Below are 27,116 nucleotides of genomic sequence, written 5' to 3'. Positions count from 1 at the left end.
TTGAAATAATTGTGTGTGTATGAGGATAGTCACAGAGCTCAGCCACCAGTTGTGCTGTGGCATCATCAGGGATACTATTCCTCATAGCTTGTATTCCATCTGTGTGGGGGATGTTTATGTAGAGAGCCTCTACGTGCGTGGTGGCTAGGATGGTGTTTTCATTAATATAAGGTGGGGGAATTGATTACAACAGACTTTTTTTTCAATGTGGGCAGATATTGGGTCCATTTCTAATTTTTGTATGAAGCTCCCTTTTATTTTACTCTGCCGGTGCCAAGGTGCCCTGAGGTGGTAGCATGCTACATTTACACAGCTACTATGACCATTTCTTACTGCCCAACTGGTATGAAGAGGCTTTAGTATAAATGTGATTCATGCCCTGAAAGTCCCATTATATTTATGCTCCATTTTGGAAGATGAGACAGCCACAGCCCATTTAACTCTGATACACCTTATTAATTTGTGTGTAGATCATATGGAAGGCTAATATCCACCTTCCAAAACAAGATAAGTGGGAAATTGTTGGCAGGAGAGTGGAGGAGAAGAGCATCTTACAGGAGGGTAATTGGAATGGAGATGCACAAAGAGGATGTGATCTTGGAGCCATTAATGAAGAATCCAACAGATATGGTAGTACAATGATACTAACAGTCAGAGCTAGTACTGTAGTCCTACCATAACAGACACATCTGAAATATATTAACATTGCTTTCTATATTCAAATTCCTCCACCATTTTGGAGTCAGACTCAATGAAAATTAACAGATAGTGTAGAGTAGAAATATCACTTTTCCTTTAGTTACTGTGAATTGAAATTCAGAACCCAAATTACGGAGCTGTGTATGCATGATCAGAGAATGTTAAACGTACAACTTCAGAAATTCATTCTGTTCAAAGAATTAAAGGAGCAATGCAGTGACACTTGCAGACACTAAATTGCCGTCAATGAGTAAAATTAATTCATTATCTGACTACAAAATATCAAGATTTTTTCCCCAAATATATTTCTCGCTTCTATTTAAAAAACTAGAAAAATAATTGAAGTATTTAATAGTCCAACTGAATAGCAGCCTTCTCAAAGAATGTACTTTATTGTAATGTTTGTTGTTGTTTTAACTTGTATAATGTTTCTAGACCACTCATTGTGTAAAGAAAACACTTGTTTGTTCCAACTAGTCTTTGGCTCTTTTGGCAAGAAAGCAAAGTTCTGAAGCTGAAACATCAATACCCCAATTTTTGCAACTTGCAAACAGGGGTTCAGGAAGAATATGATGAAATGGCTGAGCAAAGATTCAATAGCAAGCATTTGGTGCCTAGGTTAAATGAAAAGTTCACTTGTTTCCAATAATGTGAAGAAGACATAGGAGGCTAAAGGCTATAAATTATATGTATTAACTGACATCTGTTAAAAATGCAAGTTATCACAAACTTTAAATTTGTTTGACAAGATCTTTCTTTGCTTTTCAAACTTGAACAAATATGAACCTCAATAAAATTCACTGAAGTAGAATTTAATAAACTAAATCCCACAAACAATGACTTATCTCCCTCATTGTTGTCTAACCTATTTACATTCCCATTCTATAATCTTATTTTACATCTGTTTGTCTCATTATATCTGGAGTCTACTCTGGGGGTATCATAAGCTACATTTTGCAATATACATTTTGAGACCTAGCCAGAAAAGCAAGATTTTTCTGTGAAGATTTCTCTAGGTCTCTTTTCTGTTGGGAAATTTTGGTTTTTCCATTGGGAAATCTTGAAATGGTGGAAAAGTAAATAATTCCCTGCCCTTCTTACTGTTTCCAAACAATTTTCAAGTTTTGCTAAAACCCTATTTTCTGATTTGAAGTTTTCCATGGCAAATCTTTGACCACTTTTATAAACTTTGTAACAGTACACTTTTTTCATAGACTATTAACTTAGAATAGAAATGTTTCCCAAAAGTATTTTTAGGATACATCATATATTTGCTTTTTTTTTCCTTATAAAATCCCTTTGGGCTTGTGAAAGCAGATAAGCTTCAAACTCATCACCACAGTTCAGGCAACAAAGGCAGCATGTTGTGTTGGTTGCATTTTCAGGTAGGTATTCCTCTGTCATTCCTGTGCAAGGTTCTATCTAATAATTTTATGACCTATGCTGTTAGCTATTGCTATTAGCTATGCTACATGCTCACTCATCTTGAAATGTAGATACATGAATAATTTACCAAACGGCCATAACAGCTCATTCAGTTTATAGGGCATTGTTCCAGAAAGTGTATTTCCAGTCTCTAATTAAAGCCTTGCTTACACTAAAATTTATTTTTTATGTTTGGAATGAAAGTGTATGACTTTGCTATTGAAAACCATTGCTATAAAAGAAGAAATGTTCTATAAGGGACATCTACACTTCAAAGCAAATGGCTGTTGAAATTATCTCATGGAAAGGTAGTTATTGAGCTGAGCAAGATCTGCTAAATGAGTGGCTCTACAGCAATTGATGTAAAAAAGTGTACAACATGGAACAAACATTCATTGAAGCCTTGGCAAGGTGCTTGTTAGAAATTGTATGGTCACTTAAATCTTAACAGCTCTTCTATGGTGTTTTTGTAAGACAGATACCTTGACAAGGTATGGGAGGGCCACAGATGTTCCAGGATCAGAGTCCCAGTGCACTGCAAAGGGTGGGAGTAGGAGCCTCATGTGGCCCTGAGGGAAGCCCAGCACATGGCTCAGTTGGGCTGCCAGGGGAGTTAAGGGGACAGGAGAAATGACTTTGCCAGATCAGGCAAGATCCTTCATCTGGGACCAGTCAGGTCCTGAGGATGCCAGGCCAGGGAAATCCAACCTGCATAGAGTAAGAAATATCATAGTCGCTCTATGCTGTTAGGGGAAAGTGTTTCCATTGACATAATAATACCAACTTAATGAATGGCAGTAGCTATGTTGACAGAAGCTCTCTCAACAGCATAGTGCTGTGCACACTACTTCTTAAGTTTTGGTAGTGTAGACATGGCCTGAGTCTCACTGCTCCCTGTGAAGAACTAAATCTACCACAGATTGCATCAGTATACTCAGGAACAAAGAACCCTAGTATGATGCAAATGAGTTGAACAGCTGCTGAGCATTGAATTACAACAATGGTATAAGCAGCTGAATAGATTGTTCTCCTCTGAGAGAAGAGTATGTAAACTGCAACTAAAATTCCATAATATTCCCTATGGAAAAAACCCTGATGATGGCAAGTTTGGTACTTAACCTGTAAGTGACAATTCAAAATTACTGAATTTTTTTTCTAATCGTACTTTTTATGAAAAACAAAAAACAAGTAGACTAGTAGCACCTTAAAGATTAACAAAACATGTAGCTGGTTTCATGAGCTTTCATGGGTGCAACCCACTTCTTCAGATGACTGGATTATCAGAAGTCCAGATCCAAGAATAAATAAGCGGGGAGGCGGGGAAGGAGTAAATAAAGAGGAAAAAAGGAGGGGGAAAGAAAAAAAAATATATATAGAGAGAGAGACAGTGAGTAGAAGGTTAAAATAGTTACAAGAAGCTGATAAGAACAATTAGCACCTCCATTGGTTGGTTGATTAAGTCATTAGGATGTAGAAGGTAGTGTATGAGCCAGCAGATGTCCCTGTTCATACTATTTGCATAAGAATTAAACACGCTGATCTTACTCCTTCCGCCCTTCCCCCACCAAAGAGGAAGGCTTCTATGTGGACCCCTCTAACGGTCGTAATGAGTCTTGGCTTCTATATGGACTGCTTCCGCAAATATACTCGAGCTGATATTGTCAGCAAACAACATCATCTAAGTTACAATCTCAGTCAGCCAGAATGCAATATTACAAAAGCCTCAAAAACAATTCTAACATCATCTACATGTTGTATTTACAGACTAACTTGGCTACCCCCTCAAGATTACTTTTTATGGTATCTGCTGAAGACTCAGCTGTCTCTAATCAAATGACAACACTTAAAGATATAAAGGACCATAATGAAACTTATCACCAAAGCATAATACAAGTATAGTTTTGTCCCTAAATAACAATATTTTTCACAGTGTTTTGCAAAAATTTGCAAAATTGACAAATTTTTATTTATGGAATCCAGTCCATAGTAAATAACTAAACACACTGAATAATTTTAAGCATATGAGTAGTCCCTTTACCTTTACAGGTGGGAACTAAGACTTTCTCTTCAGTCTATTTGATATGTTAAATGCTATGTATAGTACAATGAGTGGTTTTATAAAGACTGCATTTTCCTAATAAATGCCATGTAGTTATGGATTCCTGTGATGGGTTATATAAAACCATGCACTGGTAAAGAAGAAGCAGCTGCTCTGGATCTAGGCAGACCCCACTACTCCACAGCTAAAAGGCATGTCTAAATTGAAGGAGAAGCTCAAAAGGAAAGCAGGCCAGCTCAGTTACGTAACAGAAGTGGGCATGGGTCTGCCTCTCAAAAAGGAAGGGGGAGGTGGAAGATCCAGGTCAGTGATGGGGGTAGATCCATGTTGGAGGGGGAGGATTAAAGCAATTAAGATGCATCTGAAATCCATGCCCCACATGCTCAATTTCAATGGAATCTGGGTGCCTACTGCCTTACTTTCTTATGATCTTTGGAAATACTAACCATACTGCCTTAAAGTGTACTACAGTTATTCAGATCAGTGCTCCAACGGACAATTTAGAATACCCTGATCAACTCCGTGGAAAACAAGATTGGGCCATAAATATATGCCATGAAAACAAATGAGTGCAAATAGGACTTTTTCTAATAAGTGGAAGCCATGAGATTTACATAAAGATTACTTGTATGAATTAAGGCTGCAGAATTAGACTCATTTGATGAAATCCTGACACCAGTAGTATCAACCAGAGTTTTTACAATTGACTTTAATGGTAACAGGATTTTACTCAAAGGCTACGTCTGCGCTGGCACCCTTTTCTGGAAATGCTTAAAATGGAACAGTTTTCCGTTATAAGTATTTCCGGAAAAAGCACGTCTATATTGGCAGGATGCTTTTCTGGAAAAGCACTTTTTCCGGAAAAGCGTCCATGGCCAATGTATACGCGCTTTTCCGCAAAAAAGCCCCAATCGTCATTTTCGTGATCGGGGCTTTTTTGCAGAAAAGACTACTGTGCTGTCTATACTGGCCCTTTTCCGGAACAGTTTTTCCGGAAAAGGACTTTTGCCCGAACGAGAGCAGCATAGTTTTTCCAGAAAAACACTGACAATTTTACAGTAGATCATCATTGCTTTTCCAGAAAAGCAAGCGGCCAGTGTAGACAGCTGGCAAGTTATTCCGGAAAAGCAGATGCTTTTCCGGAATAGGTGGCCCAGTGTAGACACAGCCATAGTATTTACAGCAAATCATATGGAATATACGGATATTTTGTTTGTATTTGCATTAAATGATGTGTGCAATAGCTTTAATAAAGTTAAATGGAAGGAAATACATATAGGAACTAAGAAGGTACCTAAAGGATGGAACAAGGTCTTAGAAAGTAAAAACTCAAAGGTTATATCTACGCTACAAAGAAAAGCGGAAAAAGATACACAAATTGCAGTTCACAATTTGCGTATTCTTTTTCCGCTTTTCTTTCGAAAGAGGGTTTTCCAACATTTGGCCCCTCTATACGGGGCCAAATGTTGGGAAAAACCCTCTTTTGGAACATCTCTTCTTTTTCATAAAACGAGGTTTATGGGGATGCCAAAAAAAAAGCATCTGCTTTTCCAAAAAAAATTTCAGAAAAGCAAATGCATTCCTTGGTCACGGCAGAGCTTTTCCAGGATACCTAGCAGAGAGGGATTTAGAGATCTTCCTAGATAGTCATCTCAATATGAGCAATAAGTGCCAGGCTATGGTAAAAATGCTGGCTATGAACTTGAATGTATGCAAAGGGAGGTCAGTTTATCTCCGTTACACCATACTAATAAGACAGCTAACAAGCTGTGTCTGCTTATGATGTCCTCACTTCAAAAAAGAAATATGAAAGGAGCCTCCCCTCAAAATAACCCAGGGAATGGAAAACAAGTCTTACCATGTGTAAAATGTCTCCACCTTTCTGATCAGTAGGAGAAGAAATGACTGTTGACTATGTATTCATTCTTACAGATGGGAAGCAGGAAAAGCTATAATGAGGGGCATTTCAATCCTGTTGCCAAAGGCAAAACAAGTTCCAGGATCTAAATGTTGAAGTTGGGTAAACTGAACCTTGATTTAAGACACAATTTCCTAGCTGTTTGGATGATTGAACATTGGAACACCACACCCAAGAGATGGTGGATTCATGATTGCTTGGGCTCTTAAAAGATATCTAACCTTGTTTTCAAAATATATATTAAACTTTGTGGCTACTGTGTGCAGGGGATTTATCTGGTTGATCATGGTAACCGTGTTTGGTTTTGGAGTCTGTTAATCTGCAAATCACCTGTTCAGTGCCACCTGCCCCTCTTTATGAGCCGTCACGAGAGCTGGACTGCGTGTTTGGCTGGCGACATTGTTGTAACACGTGCACATCTGCTTTAAACCAATTATTCCAGTTAAGCTTCTGGCTTCATGGTTTCAGCCTGCTGCTTGCCTGAGTTTGGGGGCGGGGGAGGCACCCTGCCGAAGCACAGTTCACTAGATCTGTATTGTCTGGAGTTTGTTAGGTGGCAGGTGGTGGTTAGCTACCAATCTCTGATGCTTCAGAGCAAGGCTGCTGCTGGAGGTGAACCACTGCTCTGAGCTGATACTGAGAATCCTTCCTATTTGCCTGGCTGGTGTCTTGCTCACAAGCTCAGGGGCATATTAATCTCCGGATTCTTGGTTGGGAAAGAATTTTTCCCTCAGGTCAGAATTAAAGGGATCTTTAGGGTGGTGGTTTTTTGCTGCCCTTTGTGGCCTGTGGTAGGGTGCGTGTGCTGGGCTCACCTAATCATTTCTCCCACATTATAGGCTCCTGAACACTGGTGCCAACTTGGTTTCTGGTTTTCTATCCATGGTGCACTGTTGACTTTTCTGAGGACTGAAATGTTTTATTTTAAAGTCTTTGGGCTTAACATAGGAATATGTGGGTGAAATTTAATGGACTGTGATACACAGGTCAGACTAGTTGATCTAATGGTCCCTTCTGACGTTAAACTGAGACATTGCTAAGAAATAAATAATGAATGGTGTGGCTTATACTGACAATAATGGAGTCTTTACTTTGATATCAGAACTGAAAATGTATACTTTGATAATATGAGGAAAAAAGACAGATTATAGTCAATAGACTGATTCAGCACACACATAACAATGTTTGTATAGTGCTTTGAAGATGAGAAGACTTGAACAAGGGTTAAGCATTATCAAGTATTAAAGTTCAAATAAGGTATTTTCTAATGTGATTCCTGACTGAATCTCTTTAGTAAATTTCCATAATAATTGGCATGATGACTAAGGGAATGTCCACTAGACAGTGATATTTTCAGTTTCTTTGTGAAATGGTTGGCTTACCTTTTCTTAAATAAACTAGACAATTAGGCCATCATAAGACGGGATTTTCAGGTCTCTCTTCCACGTTGGTCTTCTCTCCTGAGCCTCCGGTCTCTCTCTCTCCTCCTACTGCCTCCCCGTCTCTCTCTCAGCTCTCCTCCACCTCCTACCTTTCTCTCCTTCTGCCTCTCTCTCCGTCTCTTTCTTTCTCTTCTCCCCCTCCTGCCTCTCACTCTCCCTTTTTCTTCCCCTCCTCCTGCCTCTCTCCCCCCTCCGTCTGTCCCCACCCTCTCCTCCTACCCCTCCCGCCATGGCGCTCAGCTGAGTGCTGTTGCGGGGGAGGAGGAGTGGGGCAGTGACATACACTGCCAGGGGGCAGGGCCATGTATGTCACCGCCCCACCCCCCCTTCCCTTCCTGCCGCGGGGGAGCCCAAACAGCCACTTGTCGCCACTTGCTCCCCTGCCGCAGCCCAGCTGAGCGGCGCAACAGTCAGCCGAGCTGCCACGGAGGGAGGGGAAGGGGATGGGACGCTGACATACATGGCCAGGGGGTGGGGCCATGTATATCAGCATTACAGACTCATAGACATTGGGCTACTATATATATGATACTCACATTGTATATAACACTTAGGGTACATCTAGATTACATGCCTCTGGCAACAGAGGCATGTAGATTAGGCTACCCAGTATAGGAAAATGAAGCGGCGATTTAAATAATTGCCGCTTCATTTAAATTTAAATGGCTGCCGCGCTGAGCCGATCAGCTGTTTGTCAGCTCAGCACGGTAGTCTGGACGCTCCACAGTTGACCTCCCAGGAATGCCTCCTGGGATGAGGTTTACCTGGGAGATCGACAAGTGCCTTTGATGTCGACCAGAGTGTCCAGACTACCGTGCTGAGCCGGCCAACAGCTGATCGGCTCAGTGCAGCAGCCATTTAAATTTAAATGAAGCATCGATTATTTAAATCGCTGCTTCATTTTCCTATGCCGGGTAGCCTAATCTACATGCCTCTGTCGCCAGAGGCATGTAGTCTAGACGTACCCTTAGAGCCTGTATTTCAGGGTTAGCTAGTAACTGATCAGCTTTTTTTCTGTATAGTTCTTCATTGTAGAGAAACATCTATTATATGATGGGGAGAGGGGAAGGAGGAAATAATGAAGCAGATGTTTATGGAGGAAAATAATGGAAGTTTAAAGCTCCTTTATGAAGCCAGATCTAATTAAACCTATCAATGTTTGTGCAGGCCCTATGGCTGTTCATATTTATGGTCATTTGCAATTAAATATAGACTTGCTTAGCTGATCTTTTTTTCTTGGCAGCAAAAACATAAAATTATGTCTTGCCATTAAGAAGACTGTATATTCCTAAGGCTAACATGGACCTTTTAAATATTTTGTTTCATTAGAAGTAGGAATCTGTTTGAGCTTTTAACAATTTAAATTCTAATGAAAAGTAATTGCTATAGGCTACAAAGTTACTGAAATTTAGGTAAGACCAAAACAGTATCCTTTGATTATGGGTAAGAGTGAGTTCTACTAGTCTAATGATCCAAAACCAGGTCTAGGATTTCTTTAGAAAGTGAAAAGCCTGAGGTTTCTGTCAGTTCAAGGATAGGCAGAAAATCCAGGGGGCCAACCCCTTCTCTGCTCTACTTGCTCCTGTAGACATTGTACCACTTCTCATAATGTTCAGTAGGATTCTGTTTCCTTCGGGCACAATGTCTTTTGAAGCTGTCATTGCATAGCATGAGGAGATGATATCCATTTTTGTTGGAAAAGTTCAGTTAAACCTGTAAGTACTATATATTTTAATTAAATCTGGCTAGCTGGTAGGGTTCGGCATTTGTCCTATTTGGCAGTGTCCAGACTCAGGGTTTTTTTCGAAAAAAGTAGCCTTTTTTCGAAAAAACTTCACCTGCGTCTAGACTGCAGCCGCGTTCTTTCGAAATTAAATTGAAAGAATGCGGCTTTTCTTTCGACGGTGGTAAACCTAATTCCACGAGGAAGAACGCCTTCTTTCAAAAGTGCTCTTTCGAAAGAAGGCGTTCTTGAAAGCAAACATGCTTTTTAGAAAGAGAGCATCCAGACTCACTGGGTGCTTTCTTTCGAAAAAGCGGCTTGCTTTTTCGAAATTCCGCGTGCAGTCTAGACGCGCTCTTTCGAAAGAGGCTCTTTCAAAAGTATCTTTCGAAAGAGCCTCTTTCGAAAGAGGCTTGCAGTCTAGACATAGCCTTTGTGACCTGTTGGAAGAAGAGAACTCATCTCTATTCTGCTTTCTCTTATTCAAATCCCCTTGCCACTGTCCCTCATGGCATTATCCCCATTTGTTTAACATGACACAAGAAAGTTGGAGAGTACAAGATTTATTTCTTGGGCCTTTTAAAAGGCTGTTAAAATGTATGTTTATTTTTGTTCTTCTTACATGGGTCCTTTTGAAATCTGACAATCATTTCATGGACTACAAATGCTTGTAGTTTATTGTACAAGGCAGATGTCTTTCATAGAATGGAAATGTTATATGCCTGGTCTAAAGTTCAATGAAAGCTTCTCAGTGACTTTCATTAGGGCAGGGATAAGATGGTATATTTATAACTGAAGTAGGATGGTTATTTATTCAAAATAAATTGTATTAAAAATCTTAGTTTAATCAGTCTCATTTTTTTAGTAATTTATAGTAAAGTAAACAAGTGCAAACAGATAAATGAGTTAGCACCAGATATTCTCACCGCTCTTTCCCTTCCCCTGCCCCCCCCCCCGCCCATCAGCTCCCTGAGAGTCACTTGCCATCACAGCCTTTGCCAACTTACTCATGTCTCTTCATTTCCATATGAATGGCGATTGCTATATGTAGGAGAAGACAGGATTCTGAAAGTAAAGCAAATGTATTTTTTATGATTTAAAGAACAGGAAGTATATGAAAACCAAATATATTTACTAAGTGAATTGCACTTTTCTTCAACCAATTTTTTTAGTGCCTGCATCCCTCCAGTGTCCACCAGCTCTTCAACTTTTTCCTTTTCCTGAAGCAAATTTGTGCCTCCCTTCCTAATTAGGAATACTCAGGCTTCTTCCCATCCTGGGTCTCCATTTCAATGATAACTAGGCTATCCTTTAATCATAGAAATACTTTCCTTTGCTCTCTTTCTCTTTTTGACACACCTGGCATTTTATTACCTGCTTATGTTCTATCTGTATACAGTCTTTCCTCTTTGTCTCTTTGCTTCTATTACTCAGTCCATCTTTGAGCCACCATTGGCTAGGTGACACTGCCTAGAATAAGCAAAACTTCTTGCTTAATACCTCTCTCTTCTCCATTGATACTGCTTCAGTATACTGAACCTCCTGTAAAACTGGACAGCTGTAATGCACTACCCCAGCACATACGGGAATGAGCTTTATGTAAGGTTGTAGTAGAGAGCATACTGTGTGGAGAAAACGTACAATAGCAACTCACTTGTGATGTTTATCTCCTCCCTCCACAGGTGTACCATGTACTATGTAGTGATATCACAGTATATTGTGAAGATTCATTATGTCAGCATTCCCCACAGCTGCATAGAAATGCATAGAAAGTGCAGACAACACCCCAGGAAGCCAGGAGCGTGCTGCTATCTAGTAGGTTAAAAGAAATGCCCCAAAGCCAAATGTTAGGCAGATCTGCTCTTGAATTTTGACCCCAGTATTTTTGTGGCCTTGTGTAAGTCATTTAACTATGGTCTACACTACAAACAACCTTAAATCAACATCCCTAAGCAATGTACGTATTCCAACCTAAGTCCCACTGTAGAGAATGCTATATTAGTAGGAGAGTTTACCTGTCAGTATATCTTCTGCCTCTTGGGGAGGTGGATTAATTATGCCAGGAGATAGAAGCTAAAATGCTGCTTGGCATTTAGCTTCCACACAGACTACTCAGCTGAAAATAGTCCAAGCTCACAGGTATTAGGATAGGCAGCGCTCAGAAGAAGTTCTGTATAGAGTATGCTGCTAGCTGGCTAGAGGAACATCGCAGGATTCTACTTAGTTTATGGCATGATGCAAGCAAGACATTTGACTTCAGTTCTTGTGCTCTTGTCCCCACTAGCTATAAAACTATATGTGAGCAGCTGGAAACATTGACTGGACAGAAGAACAAGTCCTAATGAATCAAGCAGCTAAAGACAGAATATTGCAATATCAAGGATGATAATGGTGCCTCTGGAACTCCCCATCTTCATGTCTCTTCTATGAAGCATTAAACTGGGGAACTATATTAAGCACTGAGCCTACAAAGTGCATGAAGAGCTGTGGAGTGGAGATGGAACCCTTATAATTCAGTGATCCCAGGCATTTCCAGAGGAGAACCAGCCACTTGATGAAAAATAAGTGACCTGGCTAGAAGGTAACCAAAGAAATTATGCCAAAGGTGGGCAATAATTTTTGACGGCGTCACTCCAAGATTTTGGAAAGTGGTCGAGGGCCGCACTCTTCCATGATATTAATGGAGATGCGGGGTCTGGGATGGAGGTTGGGTGAAGAAGGGAGTTTGGGGTAAGGGACTGGGGTGCAGGAAGGAGATTGGTATCTGGGAGGGAGTTGGGATGAAGCAGGCAGTTTTGACCTAGGGCAGGGGACTAGACTGCAGGGGTTTGGGATGTGACCTATGGTAGGAGGGGACTGTGATCTTGGGGGGGGGGGAGTATGGGTGTAGGAGGGGGACAGAGGGTTTGGGTATGTTGATTGGGTGCATTGAGTTGGGGCAGGAAAGGGCTGTGGTGCCAGAAGCAGGCTGTGGCTAAGAGACTCACTTATCAGCTGCCAATTTAGCCTGCCTGACTGCAGAGCTTAAAATGTTTCCCTGCCTGGCTGGCCATGTGCTTCATGAATAATTGAGCCCAGGAGAGGAGGTGTGATTCTTCTTAGATTGCTGTTATTCCAACAAGCAGCTCCCATTGGCTGGTTTCTGCCACAAACCGGCTAATGCGAATGTGCTAGGGGCAGAGCGGCTCCTAAAACTTTCCCCCTCCCCTCCGATTTTAAAACAGAAATGGAGCCCTGCAGCTGCATTTCTGCATGGCGTGCGGGACTGCGGGGAACACTGAGGAGCCTGCCTGGGGCTCCCCACTGTCTCCATGGGCCAGATCTGGTGGTTTGGAGGGCTGGATTTGGCCCGCGGGCCATATTTTGCCCATGCTTGGATTATGATAATGTATCAGAAATACCACATCTTCAGTCTGTACTTGGAGGAGTTGTTTGGGGATGTCTCTGGAGAGCAGTCTGCTTGGGAATCTGCATCAGAGCAAGTGTTGGAGACTGGGTAAGTTTTTGCTGTAGTGTGTGTTTGTTATCAATATATGGATGGAAGGGGTTCCATCTTAGCATATGAAGTTAATACAAGTTATGGACTTGATGTGCTTCCATTCAGGGAACAAACCATGCCATTTCCCTAATACTTCCTTGCATTGATATACTTCTTAGCATACATAGATGGCTATCCTTCACTGACTTGAATTGACATTCATGCTTCTACTTGGGAGCTTCCTGACCAGCTTGAAAAGCCATAGCTAATAACTAGACCACTCATAAGCCCCCAGAGAATGCAGGGGATATAGAAATAATATCAACTCAATTGTATATGTATATCTTAAAATGATATATGTGGTGGTCCTGAATTGACATAGTGATGTATGAATAGAATATGGCCCATTGATTTGAAAAGTATCATTTTCGAGTTTGAATTACTGCAACATCTTTTGTGGAGTGGGGATTATCCTTTGTCGCATGATGATGATGTGCTGCTTCTTTCCCATTTCAAGGTCCTTTCACTTCCCCAGGGCAAATAGCTGGCAGCAGGAGCTGTTGGGAATAGGGATCATATTTTTGGAAGCAAGGACCCATGAACTGATGGGAGATTTGCTAGAATAAAAGATGGCAGAGTTCCAGAAGAACCAGAGGAAGTAAGAAAAGGCAAAGATGCAATAAAAATGGAAAGAGAAGACCGGCTGCTCAGAGTAAGGCGAAATAGGTGAACATGTTCATAGAGTGTTGCTGCAGATTAGGGGAGAGACAGAGCACAACAAAAGGAAAATTTTGACTAATTACTTACACTTATGGCTATGAGATTGCAGGTTTGAGTGCCTCCATTAGCACCTGTTCCTGTCCCACACAGAATCCCCTCTGCACTAATATGCCCTGCAGATTGTCCAGACGCCTTCTGGATTGTTCAAAGGCTGCATAATGACAGAGGCAATGATCTGACAAATGAATTCTGATACAGACAAATGTATTCTGTGCACGTGATACAGACAAATGTATTCCGATACAGCATGATACAGACGCTGTATTGACACACAATACAGACAAATGTATTCTGTGCGGCTACATCTACACTGGCCCCTTCTCCGGAAGGGGCATGCTAATTTCCAACTTCGGAATAGGGAAATCTGCGGGGGATTTAAATATCCCCCGCGGGATTTAAATAAACATGGCCGCCACTTTTTTTCCGGCATGGGGAAAAGCTGGAAAAAAGCGTCTAGACTGGCACGATCCTCCGGAATAAAGCCCTTTTCCGGAGGATCTCTTATTCCTACTTCAAAGGGTGATAAAGACGCTGTATTGACACACGATACAGACAAATGTATTCTGTGCACTCCTCTAATCTAAGGATTAGATTCAAAATGCACCAAAAAGGCCAGAGAAAAAGGAATCAGGAAACCAGGAAATAACTGAATATGCCATTAGGGAACATGGATTTTAAATGGTTTGGCACTGGTGTAGCCAGACAGGAACCCCCCTGTAACATCCATCTTTGCTTTCCTGGAGCATGCAGGGCACACAGAGCAGTAAAAACCTTGGAGCAGGAGGCTCAGGATATGCAGGCTGCTGTGACCATGAATGACTGTAAACAGAGATACGCCAATTGCTGACCAAGAGGCTGCCAAGGAGTGCCCTTGACTAAAACCCATATTGATACGAACACACAGCCGTCCGCAGGGGGAGGAATCTCTCACCCAGTAAAAAAATGTCTAGTACTCACAATTTAGTTCTCTCTCTTGCAAGTGTAAATTAAGTTAAAACTTTCTTGTAAGAACTGGTGCCACAGAAATGGACCAGTACAATTTGGCATCTTAGCTAAGAAAGAGGATACGGGCCCCTATGGGTATAAAGATGGGTCCAGCAGCACATTTACTCTGAGAGTCAATCTACCATCTATCTGCTGGTTGGGTTAGGTGTTTGACCTCCCGAGGTTCCACGGGGACGCCCACCTCATATTCGTCTTTCCTAGGAATTGAGGGACCGGCCCAGGCTTGACTTGCTGGAGTCGAGAGGCACAGAAGGGGGTAAAAATTGTACCTGGATGTGGTCCTTTGTCTTAAGTGTACACATAGACTTAGAGCTCTTTAAAGATTAAGCTGTCACTTGGTACCATTATTTCTATATTCTATCTTTATTTTCTTTGTAACCATTTTTAAGATCTATATTTGCTAGCAGCTAAGAAATAGAGCAATCGCCATTTTAACCATATGATTTATAAGCTGCTTTAATAAACCTGTAACTGTTTAAATTTTAACCTGACTCCTTCAGTTGCTGTAACAGAACCAAGCACAATTTAAAAGAACTTCAGCCGGTCATAAGGGACAGGTATAGGAAGAGCTTGGGCGTTTGGATCGTGTCACTCCCAGGTGACAGATCTGTTGGGGCATCTCTCAGTCTTCCCTAGACTGCCCGCTGAGAAGGGATCCTGTATCCTAACAGCTGAAATCTGAGCTGTAATAAGCTCTTCCTATAGACTCTAGGGAGTCTGTCAGCATGTTGGCTGCCCTCCGCGACGGGACCCCAGTCCTAGCGGTAAAGGCACAGATGTTAAAGTCTCGCGCACACACACTGCCCTGACCGTCTGCTGACACTGGGTTTGTTTGTTGTGCAGAATGTTTTGATGTTATGTAGTCTGCCTCTTTAGAGCTAGCATTAGTATGGAAATAGGAGTGTAAAATCAAGTGTTTGAATTTGGACACAGGGTTATAATAGTCTTATTACATGTTACATTGTGGCTATGTCTACACTGTAGGCTTCTTGTGCAAGAACTGTTTTGTGCAAGAGTTCTTGCGCAAAAGGTCTTGCGTAAGAGTGCAGCCACACTGCCATATGCTTTTGCGCAACAGAGGTGCTTTTGTGCAGGAGCGTCCATGGCAGTGTGGACCTTCTCTTGCACAAGAAAGCTCTGATGGCCATTTTAGCCATAGGGTTTTCTTGCTCAAGAAACCCCTGTTGCCCATCCACACTGTCTTCCTGCTCAAGAACTTGTGCTCAAGAGGGCTTATTCCTCGTGGGGAGAGGAATAACTCTTGCACAAGAAGCACTCTGTTCCGATGCTTTACTGTAAATTTACTTGTGCAAGAACACACGTGCAGCGTAGACTCAATATAAACAGCTGTTCTTGTGCAAAAAGCCTGCAGGGTAGACATAGCCTATGTGCCACAGATTTTAATGAATGTCATAGCTATTCTCATAGCTTTCCTATTGTGCCAGTGGTCTCCTCTGCCATGGGCCCCTCGACACACTCCTGGCCTTGCCACCAGACCTTCTTTGCCATGCGCTCCCCCTGCCGTGCTCCCAGCCTTGCAGCCAGAAACTCCCTATCCCTGCACTCTGTGGTCCAACATCCAAGGTACATAAGCAGTATTAATAAAATGTGTAACAAACCTGCATACATTTCATGGGTTTAAAGCACTGTGTCGGCAAACCCAGAAATGCTTATTGGTACAGGCCAGTTAAATATTTGTTTAAATTAGTTTTACGTCTCTTTCTTATGACAAAATATGCTGTCAAGTGATTTCCTAACAATGGAAATACCTCTGGTGTCATACTTGACATTCCTGCTTTATCATGATATCATGGCGTATTAATTGCCTCCTGTGTAAATGTGTATGATTGTAGACAAGATGCTACCGAAGTCGTGTGTGAATATTATCACTTCAGTGCAGCTGTGTAATTCATTCTTTCAGCAGATCCCATGGTGCTAGAACATAACTCAACATAATCAATAGCAAGTTGTCACTTTGCTAGGAAAAGCTCTTCATGGCCCAATTTTAGTGACTATTTCATCAAGCTACCTTTCACATGCAATGGCCTACAACAGATTGGGAAAGTCCCTCTTATACCATCATTTCAGACACTGTAATTTGAATTCCCCCATAGATTCTATAATTACTCAAATACAGAGATTGATTGGTCAATAATTTAAGGAGAAAATAGATTTTGTATTACCTGCGGACATTTTCCACAATCTATACGAACGTTCAACAAGGCAACGAATGTGTTCTATTGTAAAAGATTTCTTGAACTTAGAAGCATTTGAATAAAAAAATCTCTCTAAGTGATTAATGTTATTGCAGTGTGTATCTAAAAGGCAGCAGCACTGGCAATCCATTTACCATTAATTTCCATACAATTTGTAAAGTTATTACCTATTTGGAATATTACCCACTTTTTTCATGTACACCATAAAAATTTATGATGTATTCCCTTCAAACGCTTGTATAAAAAGCATGAATAACAATAAAATGTGATTTGTGTGGAGAATAGGAGGTACATCTTCATTTTTAATTACCTTTTTCTTGTCAATGAACACTATAAAATACTGAGGTAAAATATCCACTGCAGTTTAAGGATAGACATGCTGATATCTAACATTCTATCCCTGTAACAGGGCAACGAATGAATCACAGCAGCGATACAATCAAGACATTACACTGCCGTATAAAGTGTGAAATGAAAGCTTAGATAGAACCCACAGCCATTGCCAATGAATTATGTTGTTTAGACATATAAACTGGGTTTGGTGTGTGGGAGGGGAGGAAGTGCCATATCAGCAAGTTTGCTACAAGGCAAAATATAGGAGACCAAAAATAAAATCCCTCCTAGGGAGGACAATGAGAAGTTTAGCAGTACTTTCTTTTTACTATATTAGTCTTAGTTCATTCTTGACACCACAGAAAATTCAGAGAAATTAGACATGGATAGTATCAAAGAAATTTAACAGCAGAAATATTTGAGCACTTTCAATCCACCAGGATTTAAAGGTAATACCAAAAGGACTCTTCCCATCCCTCCACCGGATAGAGGGTCTGTTTATGGAATTTTTCTTTTATTTTAATTTCATAAGCCCAGAAAAAGAATGTAAATATTTCACTGCTGGAGCAGATTTTAAACTGTTTGCTAAAATCCTGATCTTGTGATGTCTGAATGCAAATAAGATTATGACGTGGCTGTGCACAAACAAAATTAAAGTCCAAAGTAGTAAAGATGGAATAAATACCTCAGGCTTTCTCTTGTGTTCTTAATACACCAAATATCTTGCAACCATAAAAAAATGGCTGAACTGAAGGAATCAGTTTTATTGACTCTGAATTCTCTGTGTGATAGTGCATAAAGATATCTTATAATACAATTATTATGATTATTACAAATACAATCAGCTTGGCACTTATGTCTATTTTACTTGTCTTTTCCATCACAGCTGTACTCATGTATTTTGTTCCTGTTGTTGTTTTTTGTTTTCTTTTTAACCACAGAGATACTTTGATGAAGAGACTGATGGAAAGATTGTATAGAAAGTAGAATTTGCTGCCATCATCTTTACAGAAAATACTCAAACTAAAAATTATTCTTGCACATCTACAAACTAACAAGTCAGGTTGTGAGAATGGCAATAGATTTTAAATTGTCTAGCATATATTATTTCAACACAGATGTTGTAATTAGTGATCAAAGTTAATAATTGTTGTTCATGCTGCATTTTGGATGAGTGTGTTCTTTTAAAATGAAAGGTAAACAAGAAGTCTTAACTGCCACAGTGAACAAAGAGAAAAGATTCTCAGTTTTCTAAAAGCCAACACACTATTTCATACTATAAAAGCATTTCAGTGACAGAGCTGACTTAATAATAGAGATGTAGCCATGTTAGTCTGGTCTTGCTGAAACAAAAGACAGGACTATGTAGCACTTTAAAGACTAACAAGATAGTTTATTAGGTGATGAGCTTTCGTGGGTCAGATCCACTTGCTCAGATCAAATTGGAATTTGATCAAGACTGGATTGTGACTTGCTGTGTACATAAATTACCCCTGCTTCTCCTTATTTGAGCCACATACAGTACAGCACAAAGGATAAGGTATACTGTCAGGCTGTGTCTAGACTGGCAACTTGCCAGCTGTCTACACTGGCCGCTTGAATTTCCGCAAGAACACTGACTTCCTACTGTCTGAAATCAGTGCTTTTTGTGGAAATACTATGCTGCTCCTGTTCGAGCAAAAGTCCTTTTGCACAAAAGTTTTTGCATAAAAGGGCCAATGTAGACAGCTCAGATTTGTTTTGCGCAAAAGAATCCCGATCGCAAAAATGGCGATCGTGCTTTTGTGCAAAAAAGCCCCATCTCAATTGGCACTGACGCTTTTCCGCAAAAAGTGCTTTTGTGGAAAAGCGTCCGTGCCAATCTAGATGCTCTTTTCCGCAAATGCTTTTAACAGAAATTAAAAGGCACAGTGACAGAGCCAAATCCCTGAAAGCTGCATGGAAACTTTTTAAAGACACCATAATAGAGGCCCAAATTAAATGTATACCCCAAATTAAAAAACATAGCAAGAGACCTAAAAAAGAGTCACCATGGCTTAACCACCGTGTAAAAGAAGCAGTGAAGGACAAAAAGGTATCTTTTAAGAAGTGGAAGTCCAATTCTACTGAGATAAATAGAAAGGAACATAAACACTGTCAAATCAAGTGTAAAAATGTAATAAGAAAAGCAAAAAAAGATTTTGAGGAACAGCTAGCCAAAAACTCAAAAAGAAATAACAAAATGTTTTTTAAGTACATTAGAAGCAAGAAGCCTGCTAAAAAACCTGTGGGTCCCCTAGATGATCGAGCTATAAAAGGAGCAATCAAGAATGATAAAGCTATTGCGGAAAAACTAAATGATTTCTTTGGTTCAGTCTTCACAGCTGAGGATGTTGGGGAGATTCTTGAATCTGCACTGTCCTTTTTGGGTGATGAATCTGAGGAACTGCCCCGGATTGAAGTGTCATTAGAGGAGGTTTTGGAACCAATAGAAAAACTTAATGTTAACAAATCTCCAGGACCGGATGGCATTCATCCAAGGGTTCTAAAAGAACTAAAATGGAAAATTGCTGAGCTATTATCTGTGGTTTGTAACCTATCCTTTAAATCGGCTTCCGTACCTGATGACTGGAAGGTAGCCAACATGACACCAATATTTAAAAAGGGCTCTAGAGGCGATCCTGGCAATTACAGACCAGAAAGTCTAACTTCAGTACCGGGCAAATTAGTCAAAACAATAGTAAAGAATAAAATTGTAAAGCATGTAGAAGAACATAATTTTTTGGACGAAAGTCAACATGGTTTCTGTAAAGGGAAATCCTGTTAGAGTTCTTTGAAGGGGTTAACAAACATGCAGAAAAGGAGGATCCAGTAGATATAGTATACTTGGATTTTCAGAAAGCCTTTGACAAGGTCCCTCACCAAAGGCTCTTGTGTAAATTACATGGCCATGGGATAAAAGGGAAGGTCCTTTCTTGGATTGAGAACTGGTTAAAAGACAGGAAACAAAGGGTAGGAATAAATGGTAAATTTTCAGATTGGAGAGGGGTAACTAGTGGTGTACCCCAAGGGTCAGTCCTGGGACCAATCCTTTTCAACTTATTCATAAATGATCTGGAGAAAGGGGTAAGCAGTGAGGTAGTAAAGTTTGCAGATGATACGAAACTGTTCAGGATAGTCAAGACAGAAGCAGACTGTGAGGGACTCCAAGAAGATCTTACCAAACTGAGTGATTGGGCAACAAAATGGCAAATGAAATTTAATGTGGATAAGTGTCAAGTAATGCACATCGGGAAAAATAACCCCAACTATACATACAGTATGATGGGGGCTAATTTGGCTACGACAAATCAGGAAAGACATCTTGGAGTTATCGTGGACAGTTCTCTGAAAACTTTCACACAGTGTGCAGCGGCGGTCAAAAAGGCAAATAGGATGCTAGGAATTATTAAGAAAGGGAGAAAATAAGACCCAGAATATCTTACTGCCCCTGTATAAAATTATGGTACGCCCACATCTTGAATACTGTGTACAGATGTGGTCTCCTCACCTCAAAAAAGATATTTTGGCCTTGGAAAGGGTTCAGAAAAGGGCAACTAAAATGATTAGGGGTTTGGAACGGGTCCCATATGAGGAGAGGTTAAAGCGACTGGGACTTTTCAGTTTAGAAAAGAGGAGACTCAGGGGGGATATGATAGAGGGATGGCAGGAGACAAATCGCTTGATGATTGTCTTTGGTCCACCCTCTCTGGGGCACCTGGTGCTGGCCACAGTTGGTAGACAGGATAATGGGCTAGATGGACCTTTGGTCTGACCCAGTACAGCCGTTCTTATGTTCTTATGAAAACTTTTCCATTAAAAGCATTTGCAGAAAATCATGCCAGTCTAGATGTAGCCTCAGAGCTGCAAAATTCTGGCACAAGTATGAGGGGCATGGGTAGTCAGGGCCAGGGACTCAGATTTCTTAAGTGTACCAGCCAGCCCAACCACTGCTGGAGCCAGGGGGTGAGGGGCGGGATGGGAACCAGACTGCTTCTCTCTGAGTTGCAATTGAATCTCTTGCCTCCCCCTATGCAATGCAACCTGATATTCAGGACTTGTAGGAAAGTCATAACCCAGATCTTGACAGTAAAGAATCTGGCCCTGAACGTTATACCTTAAACTGACCCCAGTAATTAACCAGAAGTCAGTGATTTAAATGAAGAAAAATTAATTGAGTTAAGGACTCGAGCAATACTGGGTGTATCTTCTAGTGTTGATTATAATAGTCTCAAGTTCATCCATCTTTTTGTTTACTGAATAACTCACCAAGAATCATGGGGGGGGGAATTTTTTGTTACAATTTTTATTAAAAAAAGTCAAGACATTTTTAAAGTCAACTTTTTGGGTAAACGGTTACTTGTTCAAAAAGTTTATTTGTAAATGAAAGGATCTTAATTCAAAACTTTTTGCTGAGTTCTTATTTTCTTTATCAGAGGAGGTAAACTGTATTTTGTGTATTCTCTATATCAACCAAAACAAAATACCTGGCTAGATGTAGCGTCAAGGTTATAAATACTTTGGACTGAACATTCTACCCCTCAAATCTCGGAGGAGAAATCTTTTGTGGAAAAGGCCGAGAGAACAGAAAACTGTGGTGATCATCTTGCTGACTCTTCCAGGGTCACATTCTTATACCAAAGCCTCCAAACTTATATATCCTCAGTATTCATGAGCAGGTTCTCAAGGAATCAATTTTCAAACACTTGGAGGAGAGGCAGGTGATCAAGTACAGTCAACAGGAATTCACCAAGAGCGAGTTATGCCTGACCAACCTGATTTGCCTTCTATGATGAGATAACTAGCTCTATAGATATAGGGAAAGTGGTGAATGTGATTTACCTTAACATTTAGTAAAGTTTTTTTGATGTGATCTCCCAGGCTACGTCTACACTGGCATGATTTTCCAGAAATTCTTTTAACAGAAAAGTTTTCCGTTAAAAGCATTTTCAGAAAAGAGCGTCTAGATTCGCAGGACGCTTTTCCGCAAAAGCACTTTTTGTGGAAAAGTGTCCATGCCCAATCTAGACATGCTTTTGTGCAAAAAAGCCCCAATCGCCATTTTCGCGATCGGGGCTTTTTTGCGGAAAAGAAATCTCTGCTGTCTACACTGGCCCTTTTGCACAAAAGTCTTTCGGAAAAAGACTTTTGCCCGAACGGAAGCAGCATAGTATTTCTGCAAAAAGCACTGATTTCTTACAGTTAGAAGTCAGTGCTTTCGCAGAAATTCAAACGGCCAGTGTATACAGCTGGCAAGTTTTTCCGGAAAAGCTGCTGATTTTCCGGAAAAACTGGCCAGTCTAGACACAGCCCCATAGTTTTCTTGCTGGCAAGTTAAGTAGTATAGCCTGCCAGCAGATCCAGGGAAGTGATTATTCCCCTTTATTTGGCACCGGTGAGGCCACATATGGAGTATTGCATCCAATTTTGGCCCCCCGCTGCAGAAAGGCTGTGGACAAATTGGAGAGAGACCAGTGGGGGGCAATGAAAATTATTAGAGGGCTGGGGCACATGACTTTGGAGAGGCTGAGAGAACAGGACTTATTTAGTCTTCAGAAGAGAAGAATGAGGGGGAATTTTGTAGAAGCTTTTAACTACTTGAAAGCGGGGAGGAGGGATCCAAAGAGGATGGAGCCAGGCTATTCTCAGTAGTGGCAGATGACAGAACAAGAAACAATGGTCTCAAGTTGCAATAAGGGAGATCTATTTCCTCTATAATGAAAAATTATTTCACTAGGAGAGTGGTGAAATTCTGGAATATGTTGCTGAGGGAGGTGGTAGAATCTCCATCCTTAGAGGTTTTTAAGGTAAGGCTTGACAAAGTCCTGGCTGGAATAATTTAATTGTGATTGATCCTGATTTTGAGGGGGGGGGGGTTGGACTCAATGATCTCCTGAGGTCTTTTCCAACCCTCGTCTTCTACGATTCTATGGGAAAGGAAACCCTAAGACTATAGAGTCAGAGGAGTTGTCAGGGAAGGGATGTTTTTGGTTTGGGTTCGTTTTTCCCAACATATGGCCCTCTTCACAAGGTAGCATTCTATGAAGGAGCCATATTGCCACTGGTTAACTTCCATTTGACTACATAGCATTTGTCATGTATCACATCTGTAAGGCACCCATTTTGCTGGCTCTGTGCTGCTGGTGATTTTGCTTTGTCCTACCAGAGTAATGGGAAGAAAACTTACTGGTGTTAAGGATCTGGCCCAATATTTCACATTGTAAAATACCCCAAAATTAATGTAAAATACGTACAAGCAAGTACCAGAGAAACTAGAAAAAAATCAACTAAAAAGCTGAAACCATCAAACTAATTTTTAATATGGATAGAAATCTATGAAGACTCAAATTACAGATTTCAACTACATGCCAGAAAAAATGCACCATGCCTGCTAATTTGTAAACATGTAAAAATGATTAATCATTGTGTATTATTCTGCCATTTTACAATGATTGAGAGAAATTTCACATCTTGAAGTAAATCACATCACAAAAAGATAAAAATTAAAATTAATAAATAATTTTAGATAATATTCCTTTAGTCATTCAAATAATGCACAATTGTATCCTAAATGTAGCAAGCAGAGAGAGCCAGAGTACATGATAAACATGTTAGTCTATTGTTGTGACCAGTTGTCAATAGAGTTTACCATATTATAACAAAAGTTCACAAGAAATTTCTAAACATTCACAATCAATCAATCATTCCAAGCTTGGCTCTATTCTGTTATGTTCAATTTGAACTTCATTTTCTGGAATGGCATAATAAATGCAGTATTTCAGCTCCTACACCATTTTTCCCCTAAATTTGTTCTGTTTGCTCCAGCAATCTATTATCCTGACTGCACCCCCTTACTTTCCATTATTGCAGTTTTGAATAGAGCTTTAATTTGGGACAAATAAAATCAAATTACGCTGAACATTTTAATGAATTATTTCCCCATATATGACAGGAAAAATCAGAGGAGCTTGGATTATTTTTTCATATGTCTGTAATTGAAGAAAGCTCTACCTCCTTATGAAAAATTAATTAAGGGCAAAGTTCTTCCTTTCTTATACTGATCAGTACTTACTCAATGAGTAATCTCTTTGAGGTAAACTATGTGTTTTTCTTTCCTGATGTTGAGGTCAGTGAGACTACTTGTGGACTAAAATATTACTCAGGGTGAGTAGAGGTGTTAAAATGTGACCTTTTATGTATGTAAGTAGTTATTTCTTAGGCAGAACTCCCACTCAGTTTAGCAGATTTTTGCCTGAATAAGAACTATAGGATTTTCTTTGAACCCTTGTTCTCACAGCATTTAAATTCTTACATGAAGTAGAAGTATGGTTTCTGGAGCTGAGCACACAACAATACAATGTACCAAAATGGAAGCTGGTGATGGTGACACGCTCATGTTCCATATAAATACAGAGTAGTCTAAAAAATAAACTGAATGCAAAAATAAGTTAAATCTATTTGGATTGGTAAAGTGATTTAGAAAAGGCATTTGCTATATTAAGAAAAATGAGAATTAATTGTATTCTAGGAAAGTGGCCAATTTAAAACAAAATACATTAATGAGAACAACTCAAGCATTTTTGTTTTTAAAGCCTTCTGATAATGGGCACATTTGAAGTAAGTATTGTGGTCTGTGCTGCTGAGCACTGTGCAGATAACAGCATAAATGAAAACCTCTCTTTGGCACAATTGTCCATTTTTGCTTAGATGAGTGTAGGAACTCAATTACTTTGTTTTCCCTCAGAAATATTGTCTTTTCAGGTCAGGTTTGAAGAGCAAAATTGCAGTGCCAAGCATAGTTACTAGTAGAATAATAACAGGCTTTTTGCCCCAGTATCTGCCTACTAAAGGAAAATTATTGTGCAATTTTCAAAACCGTCATCATTAACAAGAAAAGAGATGTAAATGGAAGGAACAGAAGCCCATTGTTGCGGAGGCATACAGAATACTTTCCTTCAAATATATAGATGTTTACAAACTAATTTTTTATCCTTTCCTGCATCTGTTTGAAATTGGCAGTGTGGGTTCAAGTGGCAGTTTAGATGTCTAGGCTGGTTAGAAAATCTCAGCTGAAGGTCTGTTTTTGTCTACATAATTTGTCATTTTTAGCTTACATGCACTATCCCATTGTACTCTTCCCTTTAGGTAATTAAACTCAATTTTAGATAGCATTAGAGCTAAATTATGTTAGTAATTATAGTACAATGATAAAACCCCAGGCTATTGATTCTGGTGATATTTGTACTTATCTTTTATTCACTGGACTGTTTGAAAATGATTTATTGCTGCCTCAGGCCGTAGTTAGTAAAATGAAAGCTCTGAACTGAGAATATCCATTAATACCCTCTGGGGATTCAAAAGTCTCTGTCTTCTGTCTTTGTCCAAAGATCACAAGTTACATGTGTGTGTGAATATAATAGGGAAGGCTTTTAAACTTCATTTTTAATAGCTTAGGTGTCATGAAATACTTTTCAGACCCCATCTGTGCAAAACCAAAATCAGAGTGCAGGATTAAACAACAGAAGAGCTATACTGAATGATCAGCTGAATTTCTTAAAATTGTATTCTTTTTGTACAAGCAAGGCCATAGTTTCTTGTGTTCCTTACACTGATTTGTTTGTTTTTCCAGGTCATGGCAAATATGCATGTCCAATAAGGTTCATCCCATCAAAAACTGTCAGGTATTTTAACACTCATGTTAAGAACATCAGTCTGAGAAGTGTGTTCGCTATAGTATCATCTTCTGCTTACATTAGGAAATATATTATACTGAAACAGTGTTTTGTTTAGTAAAATAAGTAACAGAACAGGTAAATAGGTATTAATGTGCAAGTAGGGACACATATTGCTAAAACTAAACACATTAAGCTTCAATAAAACTCATTATCTCTACACAGAAATATTCTTTTACAGTAGCAGAAGAAGGTAGAAAAAGTAAATTTCAATAAATACTTAGTCGAGATCAAATCAGGGGGTTTGTTCAACCCAAATTGAAATATAAACGCCTTGATCTCTCACATAGCCTGTATATTCAAATCAAACATTATCTTTCTCAGGAGAAAAATAAAAATGCACTGACTAGAGAAATGTCAATAATAGAAACCTTTATTAAAAATAACTGGAGTGCAAAGGGATTCAATCTGCTATTTACAGAGCACCGAACAGCAGGGCTATAGAAAATAAAATAAATGAAAACATGAAGAAGTCCTAGATAAACAGATTGAAATAGAAGCCTAAAGACATGTGGAAAACCAATAGAAACCCATTTTACTCGGGGCTGAGCATATACATGGAGATGGGAGCCAAGCACCTCAAAGCAACAGAGTACTTGAAGTTATGGTGCCACTGGTTCTTACTGATTATTTTATCAATCTAATCAATATAAAAAGAAAAACATGCAAAGTTGTCTTCTAAGTGCCTCAAAAGACAGTAACTTGTCAACAAAGAGCTTACAATCAAAAAAAGAAGACAGACACACACAGTGGATGGTGTTAGTTAAATTATTTGTTTAATTTTTTTTTCTGGAGGCATGGGAGGAAACTAAAAGAATTTGAAGGAGAAAAATGAAGAGAGAGATTAATGGAAAGGAAGAAATAAAGGAGGGAAGAAGGATATTGGAAGGAAGGAAGAAAACCTCAAGCAGAAAGAGGTGGCAGTTGCAGCCAAGGACAAATAACCAGTCAGCATAATTGAAGAGTGACAGGAATTTGAATGCAATGGTTCTAATTGCATCTGGAGCTCCGAAGGCCCTGCAGATGCTGTTCCTGGACCATCACGAATTGAAAAGTGAGAGGAGGCCATTGCATTTAGCACCCTTGGTCTTGTTTGGGGTCACTGGCAGAGATGCCAATTCCAAAGGGAATGTGCAGAAAGAGAGAAGAGATCTCCCTAAAGTCTTAAAAGGGAATTCAAGAATTCCCATTGACTTTAAGGGTAAAATATTAAGATGCTTACTGGTACAAAACATGTCTGCATATATGTAAATACAGGCAGTCCCCAAATTACGCGGATCCGACTTAT

At 39.9% G+C, this 27,116-nt stretch overlaps 1 long non-coding RNA gene across 1 annotated transcript; it reads right to left on the bottom strand.

Annotated features, from left to right (window-relative positions):
* Positions 1–1,011: 1,011 nt before the first annotated feature.
* Positions 1,012–27,116, bottom strand: LOC142829616 (uncharacterized). Its single transcript, XR_012904200.1, has 3 exons — positions 13,552–27,116; positions 10,274–10,331; positions 1,012–2,832 (listed from the first exon to the last, which is right to left on the bottom strand). It is a non-coding gene; the product is annotated as an uncharacterized LOC142829616 (long non-coding RNA).

This window comes from Pelodiscus sinensis, chromosome 5 (assembly GCF_049634645.1).
Source record: "Pelodiscus sinensis isolate JC-2024 chromosome 5, ASM4963464v1, whole genome shotgun sequence".
NCBI lineage: Eukaryota > Metazoa > Chordata > Testudines > Trionychidae > Pelodiscus > Pelodiscus sinensis.
Note: the sequence above shows the minus strand (reverse complement) of the source record. Positions and strands in the feature narration are given on the sequence as shown.